This window comes from Oncorhynchus kisutch, linkage group LG10 (genome assembly GCF_002021735.2).
Source record: "Oncorhynchus kisutch isolate 150728-3 linkage group LG10, Okis_V2, whole genome shotgun sequence".
In the NCBI taxonomy this organism is placed as follows: Eukaryota; Metazoa; Chordata; class Actinopteri; order Salmoniformes; family Salmonidae; genus Oncorhynchus; species Oncorhynchus kisutch.
Window position 1 is genome coordinate 43,082,966 of NC_034183.2, and position 18,890 is coordinate 43,101,855.

The following is an 18,890-nucleotide window of genomic DNA, read 5'->3' on the forward strand; positions in this document are numbered from 1 at the left end:
AAACCTTCTACGAAAGTTCCAAGTACACTCTTAATAAGTATAGACAGTACTGCTGAGAAGAGGTGAAATGAACTTAAATACTTATTAAATAACTTCAGATTATTAGCTTCTATTATTGATAGTTCTTCAGTAATGTGAATACCTGTTTCTACAACAAACAGGAAAATTTATATCACTCAGTATTTAGCAGCTACATACTAACTATTAACAGGTTATTACCACATTCATACCTGGTCTTTGCCAACTTATTTCCCTGTTGTTTCCTTTTACTTTCCGGACGTTACCCTGTTATTTCAGCAATGTTAACTAAAGTGCTACCAAGGACAGTGGGTATGATAAGGTAGCCAATGCTTGATTACATTATTGTGGCTATTAAATGTTTGGAAACATTATTTCAAGTTAGAGAATCAACTTAATTTCTTGATTTACAGGGAATCTATATAATTGCTTGTAACCCAATTGAAGAAATGTGGATAGATAATTCCAAATTAAAAACTTGGAACAAGAGGAAAAAAATTGGTTGTATTAGTTTGTATTTCCTATTTATCAGGTTTAACCAAAGTGGAAAAGAAACTTGAGCATTGAAAGAAACAGGTTGCAACTTGGAATATAGGTTTAAAAATAATAAAATAAAATAGTTTCCATTTAATCATATATTTGGTTTCAACAAAAGTAGTATTTTTCAATTGAGATAAAATCCTAACTAATTTATTTGTAACCAGTAAAAGTATATTTCTTATATTTCTTATATTTCTTTACAGTGTTCATTGTAATTTGTGATGCGAGGCTCTCATAACAATGAAGTTAGGGCTGTGGAGTAGCGTGTGTTGTTCAACTGGAAACCAGTTGCCATGGCTAAATGATCTCCCCCATCCACTTTCATTCATCCACCACAACGCAAGGTCGCCTCCATCCATCCATCCCTCTCCTCCCCCTCTCTTTACTTCTCTCATGCCGTCCCCTGCATTTGCATCCTATGCCCTTTCCACTGTTCATTAACACTTGATGAATGTGGGCGAGTAAAAAGGGTTTGTTAAAGTCGTTTAGTGTGTGACTCATTAATGTTTTCTCCATTTGCCCGCTCCTCCCTCTCTGCTTCCTGGCTGGCTGGATGTGACAGGCTCATCTGTCAGACACCCATTCTTTATTATCCCCCACCTCTGTGGCGATGTGGAGATGTGAGTGTGACCGGGGTTAGAGTGAGACTCGTGCACTGGGATACATTTTAATACAGAGATAGGTCCACTATAAAAAGCATCTAGACATTATCTCCCATTTCTTTTAGCATTTGGTTTTCAACAGCAGAGATTTGTATAATCCTTGCTGTTTCTACAAATAAATATTGAATTTCAATATTGAAATTCGATCTACAGTTGTCCTATAGTAATGAACGTGTCGGGAGTCAGGATGAGAGACAGGCAGACAGCTTTTCTCAGCCAGTCGAAATCATGAATCAGCTGGCATAATTTTTATGGATATATACAAAGAAATGTCAATGGAAAACAGGTAAAATTAAACGAATGCCGCTAATTTGCAGTCTTCCCAGCTATAGTTTGAAGTGATTGTGTTGGCTAGCTCCTCTGAACAACAGTGTCCTGACGAGAGAGCACATTTTCTATGCCAGGGCGAAATCGTGCATCATTAGCTCATTGTTATGGATGTATCCAAATAAATGTAACTAGAAACAGCTTGAACAAACACAAATGCAGCTATTCTGCTGTTATTCTGGCTGCACTGTTTGACGTGACTAAGTTAGCCATAGCTGACGAGCTAGAAATCAAGGGATAAGAACATTGCCAGCCAGTATGACAATGGAACGTTTAGAACAAATGACTGGGTCACATCCATAGATAAAGAACAAAAAGACAATGACTGGGATGCGTCTCTGGCTACTGAACCAACAGAAAGAACGACCAGCCGGCTTGGTTAGCAACCTTAGATTTGTGTCTGGACTAAATCTTGTGGAAGGGTGAAATAGTATGAATAAATTCAGCACAATAATGTTTTTTGAAAACATGTCAATCGTTGTTTGAATATGTTGGTAACCCGTTGTATAAAAGTGATAATGTCCTCGATGCTGGTGTTTGGTGGATGTATTGGCACGGTTTGCCGGGCCTCAACGTCATCTCGGGCCTAACACCCGTGCCAATACATCCTCCAAACACTAGCTTCTCGGGTATTATCACCTAAATATCTGAGACAAGTTTATTTTAGTGAATTTTGTCTATGACCTAATGCACCTTAGGTGGTGGTTCAATCTTTGGTGCTGGTTGGGGAACAGATGATAGACAGTGGATTCACAGTTGACTTCTATTACTTTAATGATGATGAATTTCATCACAGTACAGGCCACAGCTTGGATGTGACATGGATTGGACACTTGATAGGTATTTATTTTATTGACAGGTTGTATTAAGTTGTGTTGACCGCAGTACGTGTGTTCACTCTCCAAGGTCTTACTCACTCTGTTTCATAATCCTTTTGGGATCCGACACATCTTTAGTACTCACCACTTAAATAATTACAGTCCCCTTGGTTGACCCGGATCAAGGCTAAATACTAGACCTACATGGCAACAAAACCAAATGCAACTAATCCTTCCAATTGTTAGATGATTGTTCATAATCTGCAGAATATAAAGAACCACTGGGCTGAATTAAGGTGTCATTCAATTATTTACAATATCTCAACATTGCTCCCTCTGTCACACAAAGGTGCATCCGCTAACATAATAAAGGAAGTTTATTCAAACAGTCATTGAATGGAACTTGAACGCAACGCTGATATTAGCAGTAGTTTATTGATCCCAATTCGGATTGATTGATTTATCGCCACCGGCATCCTCAATACACAATGTAGAGAGAAGGGATAAGGGTGAATAGCAACAATAATGTCTTATTGACAACAATGAAGACTACCAGGTCTGTCTTGTCAATACAATGAGCAAGATTGCCAAATCAGACTGTACAAAAACATAAAATGAATTCACAATGGCGGTATTTAGTGTAATTTGCATTGCAAACAATTGACACATTGAAAGCATAGTCGGTTTCTCATCCAGTATTAAATCACAGTCATATGACCAGCAGGCTCAGACAATATCCATGGCTATAGAAGATACAAACACTTCAAGACCCTATGGTCAGGTGGCTTTTCATAAAGACACCATGGTAAGTAAAGAAATCAAAGTTTCTGGTCAGTGACCTGAGAGGGAGACAAAACCAGAAGGGGACAGGTGGGGTCGGGCCAGGCACGTCAAGGAGACAGGCCAGGGTATCCTCAGTCACGGTCATAGAGCCTCATACAGGGGAGGTACAGAGAAAGAGGAAAGAGGTTTGTGAGAGCATGCCTAAAACCACCATAAAAGAAAAAGCACTGGTCGGGAATAATAAAGTGCTTGTGGACAGTAGATCATCTGGCTATACAATGATGCCATCGTGGGCACACACCCACAAGAACACACCTGGGTGTTTGACCTGGCTGTGATGATGTATTTATGGTACTTTTTCTGTGTTTCGGTTAACCATTGTAGCCAGCATTACAAATAAATGGATGTGTAGAAAGATAATCAGCCTGTGTCTGAATCCTTTCTCCTTAATGTAATTTTCATGTCTGTCAGGCCAATGTTTTCAAAGAAACACAACTTATTTCAATCACTAGTCAAGTAAAATCAGTTATGTTGTTCTGGTCACAAGATAATATAAAGTATTCAGGTAAAACAGGCCACACTTAATTTAACGCAGACAAAACTGATACTCAGCCAGGCCAATAATCTTTTCAAAGAAATACAATATATTTCAAGAACTGGTCACTTGGTAAATAATGCACCGCTCAGGCAGAAAGTGTTCTATTAAGAAGTGGGACTTGTTGTGTCCCTGGCTGCTACTCAATATTGTCATGACTTCTACCGAAGGTGGCTCCTCTTCCTGTTTGGGCGGTCCTCGGTGGTCGTCGTCACCGGTCTGCTAGCTGCCACCGATCCCTTTTCCCTTTTCTGTTGGTTTTGTCTTATTAGTTACACCTGTTTCTTGTTTATGTTTAGTTGGACTATTTAAGCTGGTCGGCCCGCCGGTTCTTTGTGCGGGCTTATTTTTTCCCCACTGTGTTTGTGTGTGGTAGTGTGTTTTGTTTCGGGGTTTTCCCTCTGGACTTGTTAGGTCCTGGATTTGGGTATTGTGTTTGATGCACCCGTGAGTTCTGGCACGCACGATTTTCCCTGTGCCTAAATTAAGCTACTCAGTACTTTCTGCCTCCTACGCTTGACTCCGCACCCACTATGCTTAGGTGCGTCACAGATATCTTAATTATTAGGTCAAGTTCACTGCATTAAACATGTCTCAACAATATTTGCATAACTACACAGAACAACCACGGACCATTAGAAAATGGTTAATTGCTATCCGGGATTCTTGAAATTGAACTTTTAAAATAGGTAAGGTGAGGGTTAGGTTATGATGAGGGTTAAGGTTAGGTTGGGGATATACAGTACTCTAGATCTTATTTACAAATTCATCATTGCCTGCAGGGCAAGTCCTCCCTGGGAGATACATCCAGTACCCTAAACAGGGGGGACAACAATCAACAGGAAGAAAAACAAGTAAACGCATAGTAGTAGTTCATATGGGACTGGTCATCTCTCCTTACCAGTAGCAAAACATAAATACAAAATTAAACAAAGATTATAGGGGGATAGCTATAACCTTATATTGCCATATTTAGCCCAAATGGGTTCAATGCGCTGTAGCCACACAATAAAATAGTCCCATTATGCATGACCCCTCCATATATTGTCCATTGTTCATTAATTGGCTTGGTGCGATCACTATGTAAATATCCTGGACCATAGGCAGTATAATTACGAGTTCAATGCTTGGCAATAAAAGTAATATTGTTCCTAGTACTCAAACACGAAGGGTGTCTTCATTGTCTTATGCTGAGGGCAGCATCATAGCCATAAACTAGGCTGTGTTAATTGTGCATGGATAGCGTACCTGAAAAATAAGCCAGCTTGTCTCCTTGTGTGTTTGTTTGGTCCTTCTCGAAGAAGTCTTGAGCTTCCTTTGCAGTGGAAAATGTGTGCATTGTGTTCTGGAAGGTCCCTGCCATTGAAAAACATCCCCACAGCATGATTCTGCCACCACCATGCTTCACCGTAGGGTGCCAGGTTTCCTCCAGACGTGACGCTTGGCATTCAGGCAAAAGATTTCAATCTTGGTTTCATCAGACCAGAGAATCTTGTTTCTCATGGTCTGAGTCTTTAGGTGCCTTTTGGCAAACTCAAAGTGGTCTATCATGTGCCTTTAAATTTAACTAGTCAAGTCAATTAAGAACACATTCTTATTTACAATGACGGCCTACCCCGGCCAAACACAAACCTGGACGACGCTGGGCCAATTGTGCACCGCCCTATGGGACTCCCAATCACGGCCGGTTGTGATACAGCCTGGAACCGAATCACGGTCTGTAGTGAAGCCTCTAGCACTGAGATGCAGTGCGCTAGACCGCTACGCCCAGTCTTATGTCTTAAGTCCCACAAAGACAAGTTTGTATCAGGTTAAAAAAAACACAAGCATATAACAAGAGACTATTCTTTAAGCAGTAAAACACAGGATAGCATGACTAATTATGTAATTTTCCATGTCAACTGTGGGACCTTACATAGACAGGTGTATGCCTTTCCAAATCATGTCCAATCAATTGAATTTACCACAGGTGGACCACAATCAAGTTGAAGAAACAGGATGCATCTGAGCTCAATTTCAAGTCTCATAGCAAAGGGTCTGAATACCTATGTAAATAAGGTATTTCCGTTTTAATAATAAAACATTTTTGCAAACATTTTCCAAAAACCTTTTTTTCGCTTTGTCACTAAAATAGATTGCAAAATAGTTGGGAAGAGATTTGCGATGTACTAATTCCATATCACATGGTTTATGAACTGATACACAAAACGACACCAGGTTCAAAACTGAGCTTTTCAATTTAAATGATTATACAAAATCCTTGCAAGCAATACAATGTTATATATATAGCGAATACAACTATCCCAGGTCTGCAAATTTTGCTGCGAAGAGGAAATCATTAGATCATTTGTTTTGGTACTGTCCATATGTATTGTATTTATGGTCAAAGGTACAGGAATGCATGCAGAATTGACACATTTACCTGGAGTTAACTCTGCAAATAGCACTGCTGGGTGATCTGAAAAGTCAGTCCATTGATTAATAATACTCTCAGCAAAAATTATTATTTTATTTACCATATGTAGAAACTATGAGAATAGAATGGTTCAGAACTTTTTTGAAACATCACAGCACAATTGAAAAATATATGGCAAATAGAAAACAAAACTAGATGGTCTTCAGAGATAGATGGGTTGAGGGTATTTGAAGGTTGGGACTAAAAACGAACAAAAGATAACTAAAATATACTGTGTCAGTAAAATGGATATAGTGTGTATATAAGATTACGTAAAGTTAGGGTAAAATATTTTTTATTTTAACCTTTATTTAATTAGGAGAGTCAGTTAAGAACATTTACAATGACAGCCTAAGAGCAGTGGATTAACTGACTTGTTAAGGGACAGAACAGTTTTTTTCCTTTTCACTGATATTTCAGGTGAAACCCTGAGGACAAACCACCCTCCCCCCTCCCCCCAAAAAATGAAATGTGGCCTACCACTATTTTCTATGGCTGTCACTTTTATTATAAGGCGAAGTCCTTCCAGATTGCAGTTCCTAGGGCTTCCACTAGATGTCAACAGTCTTTAGAAAGAGTTTCAGGTTGTTTTCTGGAAAAATTAGCCAGAAATTGGGTGGCTCCCATTTTGGCTGTAGTGTTTCCAAGCGAGTGAATGAGAGCGCGTTATTTTGTATTTTTCTCCAGTGTAATGTATTGGGATACCTAAGGTTTGATTGTAAACGTTGTTTGACTTGTTTGGGATACATTTTGTATGTATTTTGATGGAGGAAAACTGGGTGGATTATTGACTGAAGCGTACCAGCTAAACTGAGTTTTTATGGATATAAAGAAGGACATTATTGAACAAAATGGCCTTTTGTGATGTAACTGGGACCTTTTGGAGTGCCAACAGAAGAAGATCATTAAAGGTAAGGCATTTATTATATTGCTATGTCTGACTTTCGTGTCGCACCTGCCTAGTTGAAATGTGTTTTTCATGGTTTTGTATGCAGGGTGCTGCTTTTGCCGTAAAGCCTTTTTGAAATCTGACACAGCGGCTGGATTACCAAGAAGTTAAGCTTTATTTTTATGTATTACACTTGTGATTTTATGAAAGTTAAATATGTATAATTCTGTAGTTTGAATTTTGTGCTCTGCAATTTCACCGGATGTTGGCCAGGTGGGACACTACCTACTAATCAATTAGTATATCTGAGTTTAACCATAATATTTGTTGTAATATTTGTTCGGACTTTGCTGAAGAATTAAACTGAAATTGCAACCAACTTTCTATGGCTTGTTTTAAAAACAGCGATATTTTGGAGATTAAGTGAGGTTGTAATCTGAATAAAGGTATAAAAAAAGGCCATTCTTAAACAGCAGGGGAGCCATTCTTACTCATCTGCTAGAGAACAAGTTTAGATTAATAATTTAAAGTATAGCTTTTGTTTGACTGAAGCCTTAAGTGAGAGATCTAATTCTTTAATATTGAATATTTTGTGCCCAAATTCATATTCATTATATAAATAGGCCAGTTTAATTTTGTCTGGTTTGCCATTCCAAATAAAATTCTATATTTTTGGTCATATGATTTAAAAAACAAGTCGAAGTCAGGGCCAAAAGCAAATAGGTGTCACACCCTGACCTTAGAGCTTTTTAGGCCTCTATTATTTTGGGGTCAGGGTGTGATTTGGGTGGGTATTCTATGTTCTTTTTTCTTTGTTTTGGCCGGGTATGGTTCTCAAACAGGGACAGCTGTCTATCCTTGTCTCTGATTGGGAACCATACTTAGGTAGCTTTTTCCCACATGGTTTTTGTGGGTAGTTAATTTCGGTTTAGTGTTTTGCACCTTACAGAACTGTTTTGGTTATTCCCTTTGTTATAGTGTTCAGTTTCAATAAAAAGCATGAACACTTACCACGCTGCTCTTTGGTCCGATTCCTCTTCCTCAGACGACAAATACCGTTACAATAGGTGTCAAAAGTGTAGCAAGGAGGAGGCAGTCACAAGTTTAGAACTACTGAATTTTTTAAAAGCACCATATATAAAAAAGGGACAAAACCCTTTAAAATAAAGTACTCAGGAAAATGTAGGAGATATTCATCTCTGGAAAACAAGCTACAATGACAGACAAATGACAGAGGGAGTATACACTACCGTTCAAAAGTTTGGGGTCACTAAGAAATGTCCTTGTTTTTAAAAGAAAAGCATTTTTTTTTGTCTATTAAAATAACATCAAATTGATCAGAAATACAGTGTAGACATTGAAAATGACTATTGTAGCTGGAAAAAAGCTGATATCTACATAGGCGTACAGAGGCCCATTATCAGCAACCATCACTCCTGTGTTCCAATGGCATTTTGTGTTAGCTAATAATACGTTTATCATTTTAAAAGGCTAATTGATCATGAGAAAACCCTTTTGCAATTATGCTAGCACAGCTGAAAACTGTAGTTCTGATTGAAGAAGCAATACATCTGGCCTTCTTTAGACTAGTTGAGTATCTGGTGCATTAGCATTTGTGGGTTCGATTACAGGCTCAAAATGGACAGAAACAAATAACTTTCTTCTGAAACTCGTCAGATTATTCTTGTTCTGAGAAATGAAGGCTATTCCATGTGAGAAATTGCCAAGAAACTGAAGATCTCGTACAACGCTGTGTACTACTCCCTTCACAGAACAGCGCAAACTGGTTATAACCAGAACAGTAAGAGGAGTGGGAGGCCCCAGTGCACAACTGAGCAAGAGGTGTCGTGGCAATTTCCTGTATTACCAAATGAGGAGAGTTACAAACCACACACCAGTCAGAGTTATACTTAACCTTCCTCCCACTCTCAGAATGTCATTGTCAACAAATGGATCAAGCTTACAGATTGAGCCGCTTCTCTTGGCACATTGTTTTCCTTTCACAACTAGTGCAATTTCTTGTTTAAAGTGCTGTCGTTGCTCAAATCGAATGATGACTTTTTCTGCTTTATCTAGGTCATCCACAGACAGACTTTCTTTTCCAAACGTCAGTTTGAACTTGTCAATTTGTTCCTTCAGTGAGTTTGTCAGACTCTGATCTGATCTTGGATCCATTTGTGAGAGAATTTTCCTTTTCTGGCTTAACTGTAGAAGAAGTCTCTTCAGTTTCAGCATCCAGGCAACTGCTTTCTTCAAGCTGTTCCATGTTGAATAGTACTCAATCAGTTTGCTGGTTGGACTCTTTTCTTCCACACTTACGATTATGTCTTTTCTCACCTCTGGATCATCCGGTGGGATGGAGCCAAGCTCCTCGGGAACTTTCGGCCATTGAGTATCTCCAGGAATTTCGGTCCTTTGCGCCGTCTCTTTGAGTTCAGGAAAATTTCAATATGTAACCCCTTTGAGGCATCATCGGCTGGGTTGTGTTTGGAGTTCAAATACCTCCACTGTTTTGCTTTCAATAGGTCACGGATCATAGCAACCCTATTAGCCACAAAGGTACCGAATCTCTTGGTATCGTTGCGGATGTATTTTAGCACAGACTGGCTGTCTGTCCAGAAAGTTGACTCCTCAAGTTCAATCTGGAGCTCCAACCTTAACATCCTGTCCACTCGCACTGCCAATGTTGCTGCAGCAAGATCCAGTCTGGGGATTGTCATCTGCTTGAGTGGAGTCACCCTTGATTTCCCCAGTATGAATGCAATGTGGACCTTTTCCATACCGTTTGTGAACTTAAGGTAGCTTGCCGTGCCATAACCTTGTTCACTTGCATCACCGAAGTGATGCAGCTGTGCGGTCTTGACTTCACCAAAGTTCTCAGGCATCATACACCTGTCCATCTGGAATCTGGAGACTGGTCCAGCTCTGAGAGCCATCTCTTCCAAGAAATAGAGTGTTCTTCAGGGATGACTTCGTCCCATCCACACTTTAGCTTGCAGAGCACTTGAAGAATTTGCTTTGCCTTTAATACAAATGGGGCGAGGAAACCTAATGGATCATAAATAGAGCTGACAGTTGCGAGAATACCTCTTCTTGTAAGGGGTCTGTTCTTGACAGTGACTCGGAAGGTAAACGCATCACTTTCAATGTTCCATCGGATTCCAAGTGCTCTTTCAACAGGCAGCTTTTCTCTGTCCAGGTCCAGTACTTTTATCTGCTTGGCTTTGTGTTCATCAGGGATAGAAACTAGCACAGTGCGGCTGTTGCTGACCCACTTGGTCAATTTGAACCCACCCTGAGAGCACACAACCCTGAGTTTTTTTTGTGAGAGCTATGTGAGAGCTTTGTGAGAGCTATGTGAGAGCTTGTTCTTCTGTGGCCAATGACTTGAGGCAGTCATCAACATAGAAGTTGGACTTGACTGTTTGAATCACCTCTTCATCGTACCTCTCACAGTTGTCTTTCGCAGTGCAAAGTTTGCACAACTTTGAGAGGATATAGCACCGAAAAGATGAACCATCATTCTGAACTCCTCCAATCTTTTGTTAGTATCACCGTGCGGCCACCATAGGAATCGCAGGAAGTCTAAGTAATCTTCATGGACACGTACTTGATGGAACATTCCTTCGATGTCTGCCATCATGGCAATGTGCTCTTGCCGAAATCTTAACAAGACTCCTATACGCGTGTTTGCCAGGTCAGGGTCTTGAAGGAGTTCACTGTTAAGAGATGTACCTTTATAGGATGATGAACAGTCAAACACCACTCGTATCGTTCCTTTGCGCTTATGGTGAATGCCATGTTGTGGTATGTACCATACCTTGCCTTTCTCTCTGAGGAGCTGTTCTTGTGGTACCTTCTCGGCGTAACCTTTTGTTATCATCTCTTCCATGAAGCATTTGTACTCTGCAGCATAACCTTTGTCCTTCTTGAACTTCCTGATAATATTTAGAGCCCGCTGCTTTGCCATGTCACGATTGTTTGGCAGAACTACATCTTTGTTGCGAAAGGGCAATGGTAAGTAGTAGTGATGGTTTTTGAGGATTATGGAGCTTGATACGATCTCCATAAACCTACGATCCTCAGCTGACATCTCACTTTTCATACTCTCTCAGGGAAGTCATGGTTGTACTGATTTACAAGAAGAGCCCCAGGTCGGCCATTGAAATACAATTGGCCATCACCGTAGGATGCCCAGATTCTTCTGCCATGGTACAACTGTTAAGAGGACTGTTCATCACCCATCCAAAGAGGGTTTTCACTGCATACGGTCCGTTGCCTTGACTATTTATGATTTGCCAGGGTGCCATTGCCTTTGGAGCATTTACGCCAATCAGGAGTTCGACACTGGCTTAAATTTCCTTCAACTGAACCTCTTTCAAGTATGGCCACCTTTTGAGATCTTTCTGAGTGGGAATATTCTCCCTTGTCACTGGGATCTTATTTTGGGTGTAGACCTTTGGTAATGCAAGAAATGTGTCACCTTCCACATTGCCAATCTCTAATCCGGATATCTCAAAGCTCTTGGTAGGACTCTCCTGCCCCATTGTCCGTAGCAGAATTTTAGTCTCACTGCCTTTAGCTTGCAACTGCCTCATGAGTCTCTCTGTACAAAATGTTGCTGAGCTACCAGAATCAAGAAATGCATAGGTTAACGCAGACTTGCTTCCATTTGTCATCTTTACTTGAACTGGCACAATTGCAAGTGCACAATCTGTACCGGCCCTGGCATCCTCACCAGCTTCCAGTGAAACAAGAGCACTGCTGACAGTCTCCTCCTGCTTTACTGCTACCACCCCTCGTATCTGCCTTCAGAGATCTAAATCTCTCTCTTCCTTCAATGTGCAGGATAGTGGGGTGCTTTGACAGCTCTGACAGGTCATCCTTTTTTTAACATTCTTTGCTTAAGTGTCCTCTCATCAAACAGCCAAAACAAAGGCCTTTTGATCTCAGAAACTCAACCTTGGCTTTGTGTGGCTGGGCCTTCACCTGTTGGCAGTCGACCAAGAAATGCTCACCAGCGCAAAATACACGAGGTACTGGGAGCATCAGAAGGGTAGGTACCTGGTTTCTTGAGTTTGAATGTTTGTCTTTTAGAGTTTTTTCAGGGTCACAATCTGCCACTACAGCTACTGCAGTGGCAAAGCTGCTTCCCCTACTCTTGGACTTGAACTGCTGTTTGAAGTCAGCTTCTGTTTTGGTTTTTAAAAACCTTTTGTTGGTCAGGGGATCTTGAATATCTCCATACAACGGATCCTGGAGTATTTTGGCCTGTTTTTCCATGAGCGTCACCAGGTCACTGAACTGGGCCCTCAGGTGGCTTCTCTCTAAAATATCACATGCCATAGACCTCAATTTTTCCCTTAGTTTGTAGGGACGTTTTGACATGATCAACTTTATGTTGGAGGGAAGATTAAGCTCTTCCATGTTCTGTAGGTCTTGCATAGCGCTACTGCAACCTCTTAGATTGAGTGCATAGCCACCCAGTCCCTTTCCATCATCCGGTTTGATGTTTGTCCAGTTCCAAGCTTTTTCCATGTAAGCAAAGGTGACTTTGATTTCATTGCCAAAGTGTTCCTTTAACAACCTCTTAGCCTCTGCATAGCCTCTTCTGGCTTCCATATGCAGACAACTATGGACCAGATCCTTGGGCTGACCAGAGGTGTACTGTTCCAGGTAATAGAGCCTATCCTGGTGACTGCTTGTCTTATCTTCTATACCATGCTCAAATGCACGCATGAATGGCCTAAGGTTTAGAGGATCACCGTCAAACATAGGTATCTCCCGAACAGGGAGTGTGGCCTGTTTGTGCTGTAGTACAAGGAGGTCAGCAATTTAATTCTGCCTTTGCATGACAGTAGAGAGGCTATCATGGCTGGTATTATGGCTGATACCCGCAGTGTGGATTCTGTGTTGATTGCTAGACCTTGATGTTGGCTGCTGAAGGGTGTGGTTTATGACTGTATTCGGAATAGGTTTTGATGGCTTTGTGGTCGGTTGTTGTAAAACTCTTTTTAGTGGGGTCTTTGGAACTGCACCTAATGCAGCAAACTCAACAGTGATGGTTCAAAATAAGAGTTCATTCCAATTTCTTGGCTTAGAAAATGGGCTGCCACGGCATGGGATTGAGAAGTTGACTCAACACTCTCCAGGACCTTCAGTTTGGCATTATATGCTGCTATGTCCGTTTCCAGTGCAATTTTTTCCATCCTAACATTCAGTTGAGCTTTCGGCTGTTCCAGTTGAGCTTTCTCCAAGTCCAATGCATGCTTGTCCTGTAATGATGATTGGTGAGTTAGTAGAGCTGCCCGTTCTGCCTCAGCTTTTAGGCGTGCAGAGGACACTGAGGAAGCAGTCTTAGAATACTTTGTTTTACTTTTTGACACATTGGAAATGCTGTCGTGTGGTTCAATTAATGTTTGTGGCTCAATTTCAGTTTTTTTTCCATATTTCCACCTCTTCCAGGAAATATTCATAAGTTCTCATTCTTGGTTGATAATAGTTCATGCTCTCGTGTTCCTCCTCTGTGACCATTCAAGTTTGCCTCTCCGGGCTGCATAGAGTGAATTTAGATGCTCCTCTGCCCTCTCCAGCGGAGTCTTATTTGGGATTTCATCCTCCATCATTCACTTTTAGTTCACTCAATTTACAATGACACAGTTGTTGGTTTTTGATTGTTAAACGTAAAGTCCCTTTAGACCTCCTTTAATGCTTTAAAACACAGTCCTCCATTTCAGCGTATTGACCCATTTTGAATTGAACATGTGCAAGTTCGGCATTTTAGATACGTTTTAAAACATTTCATCGCATTATAAGTTTTGTCCCTTTAAAATTTAAAATAAGAGGTTAAAACCTCTTAAGCCTACGGGGGCGCTATTTCATTTTTGGATAAAAAGACGTTCCCGTTTTAAGCGCAATATATCGTCACAAAAAGATGCTCGACTATGCATGGAATTGGTAGCTTTGGAAAGAAGACACTCTGACGTTTCCAGAACTGCAAAGATTTTCACTGTGAGTGCCCCAGAACTCATGCTACAGGCGAAACCAAGATGTTTCTGGAACCAGGAAATGAACAGGATTTCTGAGGCACCGATTTGCATCATCTCCTTATATGGCTGTGAATGGGACAGGAATGAGCCTGCCCTTTCTATCGTTTCCCCAAGGGGTCTGGAGCATTGTGACGTATTTGCAGGCATATCATTGGAAGATTGACCATAAGAGACTACATTTTCCAAGTGTCCCGCACGGTGTCCTGCGTGGAAATTGATGCGCAAAACTCAGGTGCTGGTATTTTTCCATGGAATTCAGAGAAAAACCATGCTTCCACGAACGGCATATCAATGAAGAGATATGTGAAAAAACACCTTGAGGATTGATTCAAACAACATTTGCCATGTTTCGGTTGATATTATGGAGTTAATTCGGAAAAAAGTTGACGTTTTGGTGACTGAATTTTCGGTTCGTTTCGGTAGCCAAATGTGTAGTAACAAAACGGAGCGATTTGTCCTACACAAAGAAACATCTGAAGTTCTTCAAAGGTAAATTATTTTATTTGATTACTTTGCTGGTTTTTGTGAAAATGTTATGTGCTAAATGCTACGCTAAATGCTACGGCAGCCATCATCACTCTTACACAAATGATTGATTTTCTATGGTTCAAAAGCATATTTTGAAAATCTGAGATGACAGTGTTGTTAAGAAAAGGCTAAGCTTGAGAGCAGGCATATTTATTTCATTTCATTTGCGATTTTGAGAAATCGTTAACGTTGCGTTATGGTAATGAGCCTGAGGGTGTAGTTACGCTACCGGATCCGGTATCGGTAGTTCAGAGAGGTTAAAACCTCTTATGGCTGCGATCCCCGTACAGGGATCAACATCAGGGGAAATTTTAGAGTGACTAAAAATACAAAAAATACTAAAATATACTAACTAAAAATACGTCGTAACATTAATGAAGTTTAAACACGCAGTATCTTTAGATCCTTAAGTTGCATTCGTTGCGTTGATGCATTGCATTTCCACGTTAGGCCAAATATTAGACATAAGATTAGGCTACATTATGCGTAGGATCTCAGTGTTTCCCAACCTTAAACCTCTTAATTGTTTTCACAGCGCTGTGTTTTGAATTCCATTCCAAAAAGTTTATCAAACATTCCAATTAAAAGCACATTTGCGCTTCCATAATCAAACGATCGCATTGAATGGGGCAGCTCATTCATTCGCAGAGGTTACTCACGGCTGGAGAAACCTAGGAGCTCAATTCCTTCCAAGTGAGCTGTCCTGTGTCCAAACCGGAGATTTCCTTCCGATATTAATCCTTCACTGAGTTTTTTGACTTGATTGTAGTGGCTTCCTTTCCTCTTTACCATAGCCACTGCCCAAGCCTGAAGTGGGGTTGTTTGGTACGCATACAGTCCATACTCAAGGTTTCCAAATAACCAAGCATTCAATGAGATCCAGGGATATGGTGCAACAAAAATTGTTATTCTTCTTATATCTAACAAAGAAGTGATTCTCCAAACGACTTGATATGGAAAATATATAATATGACATGTCTGTATGGTCAAAAAACTATACCGCCCCCGACTCTAGCAAGGACTCCCTCGCCCCCAAAGGTCCAACTTCCTGCCTTTATCCTAACACACTTACCACAATACAATGAATGGGCAAGAGGGGGGGGGGGGGAAACTGAGTTACACTAACAAATGAATATATCTCAATCAGGTAAATATAAATCATAAAGGTACGTACCTAATATTTCATCATATACATTCATATTTAATATATTTACATAAATGTACATGGAGCTCGGTATGTTCAGTCTTTTATACAAATATGTCAAAATCGTCTCTAACAGCAGGGGTTGCGTACAGAGCCCGCTCCCCTCCAGGGTCCCGCTGAGCGTCTGTACATTCCGTCTGCTGTCCGTGACCAGCTGATCTATTGGGCCCACACGTCACCCTCCTCTGGTCATGCATGTATCGGTCGGACGGTGCGCTGTCTGAGCGGGAAGTACTGGTGTCCCACTTTGACGTGAGGGTTTATGTTTCCTCCTGTTCGGTGTGTGCCCAGTGTAAGGCTCCTAGGCACCTGCCCAGAGGTAAGTTTTACACCCCTTACCTGTTCCACAGCGGCCATGGTCACAGCTGTCCGATTTCCTGACCGATTTTCACCCATCACAGGGAAACACCACGATCATGGTATTTGTGGATCGTTTCTCTAAGTCTTGCCGTCTCCTCCCTCTGGCTGGTCTCCCTACGGCCCTACAGACTGTGGAGGCCTTGTTTACGCACGTCTTCTGGCACTACGGGGTGCCTGAGGATATAGTGTCTGATTGGGGTCTGGAGGGCTTTCATGAAACGTCTGGGGGTCTCGGTCAGCCTTACCTCAGGTTTTCACCCCAAGAGTAACGGGCAGGAGGAGAGAGTTAACCAGGATGTGGTTAGGTTTCTGAGGTCTATTGCCAGGACTGGCCGGGGGAGTGGGCAGCATTCGTGCCCTGGACAGAGATGGCCCAGAACTCGCTCCGCCACTCCTCCACTAACCTCTCTCCCTTTCAGTGTGTGTTGCGGTATCAGCCGGTTCTGGCTCCTTGGCATCAGAGTCAGACCGAAGCTCCTGCAGTGGATGACTGGTTCCGGCACGCAGAGGAGACATGGGACCATGTCCACCTTCAGCGCGCTGTGCTGGGCCAGAAAGTTGGAGTAGACCATCACCGCAGTGAGGCCGGGTCTGGCTCTCGAACCGGAACCTGCCCCTCCACCTGCCCTGTCGGAAGCTGGGTCCGCGATTTGTCGGGCCATTTAAAATCCAGAGGAGAGTGAACGAGGTGTGTTAAAGGTTACAGCTTCCCCCCGATTATCGCATTAACCCCTCGTTCCATATGTCTCTCCTCAGGCCAGTGGTGGCTGGCCCGCTCCAGGAAGCTGAGGTGCCGGGAGGTTCCTCCGCCCCCTCTGGACATCGAGGGGGCTCCGGCGTACTCCGTTCGTTCCATCCTGGATTCGAGACGTCAGGCGAGGGACCTTCAGTACCTCGTGGACTGGGAGGGGTACGGTCCGGAGGAGAGATGCTGGGTTCCGGTGGAGGACATGTTAGATCCTTCCCTGCTGCGAGAGTTCCACCGTCTCCATCCGGATCGCCCTGCGCCTCATCCTCCGGGTTGTCCCCGAGGCCGATGTCGATGCGCGGCTCAGGCAGGGGGGGTGTACTGTCACAACTTCTGCCGAAGTCGATGCCCCTCCTTGTTCGGGTGGTGTTCGGCGGTCGACGTCGCCGGTCTTCTAGCCATCACCGATCCATTTTTTATTTTCCATTTGTCTTGTCTTCCCACACAGCTGGTTCTAATTTCCCTGTGTTGTGTATTTAACCCTCTGTTTCCCTCATGTCTTTGTGTGGTATTGTTTATTTTGTTTCATGTATTGCACACGTTAGTCTGTTGCACTGGTTTATGTTAACCGTGTTGTTATTTCGTGTTCACTTTGCCGTGTGTTTTTGGTTCACCAAAATAAAAGGCTCCGTTGGCTACGCCCTATCTGCTCTCCTGCAACTGACTCCCTTACAACCATTTACACATACCTGACAACAGGACACTACATAAAGTGTAAATAAATAGGTTCTTAACATTCTGCTGATTTATGAAGGTTCTCTCATGATTCACAGGTTAGTGTAGGGTGTAAGAGGATTTTAAATGGACCTGCTAAACTTGTGTGTATGTATGCCAGAACCAAGATGATTTGGAGTAGTCCAACCTGAGACTACCTCACCAGGTATTTCTCTACTGTTCTCATGCTGGAGACCAGGGCTTGATTACAACATGTTACAATGGTGCCAACATTTTGTGGCTGATCTTTCAGCGGGGAAGTGGGTGAATGTGTCAAAGACCTGACTGGGCCCAGCACCACAAGGTATGGTTCGTTATTTTTCATTGGCATGTTTGTGTACTGAGGAACATGTAACTTGGTTCCAGAACACTTTCAATTTCTTTAGGTTGGAGGCTTTCATCAAGGTAAGTGTTTCTTGGTGTAACGTCATCCCTAGGATATTGCACACACAGCACATATAACCCTGGGATATCAACCATTCAAAGTTGGCCTTAGTAGGAGTGACCTTACTGAGTAAAGAATTTGTCATCATCATTACTTAAGTCAAAAAGTCATCATTATTGCTAAACCCTGCCCATTTCCACAATTTACCTACTTAAGATTTGATTTTAAGCATAACCCTAACTAATGAAGGCCAAGTTTGATGTGTAGGTCCACAAGATCTTCCATGCAGTTGGGCGGAAGTGTCTGGGAACAAGATTAGGTGTAATCACTTTAGAGCGTATGCCATCCTTCAGCCATCCATGTCACATTTGACATTGGTGATTGTCATTTATGAACCCTATACAAACATGACATAAGTCATAAGCCATCACACACTCTGTCCACTTGTGACAACCAGCCCCATCGAAGGGTTGATTGTCACACGGTATGGGGTTGGTTGTCACAATGTGTGCTAGTAGATTATTCCATTGCAACCGGAAATTAAGCAATATAGCATGAAGTCTTAGAAATAGCCAAGCCTTTCTTTGATTTAACCATATTCCTTAAATTCAGCATTTAATGCTTTGAAAACAACATATTACATTTTGAGTTTGTGTGGGTGTTTGACAGAAAGAATATGTGTGTGAGAGAGAGAAGCAACAAACTCAGATACCTCTGCCCAACAGATGTATACATGATAAATCAGGAAGATGCAGTTTATAGATTGCAGATGTATTTAGAATAACTACATTCTCATTTTTACAGTTCTACTGTTA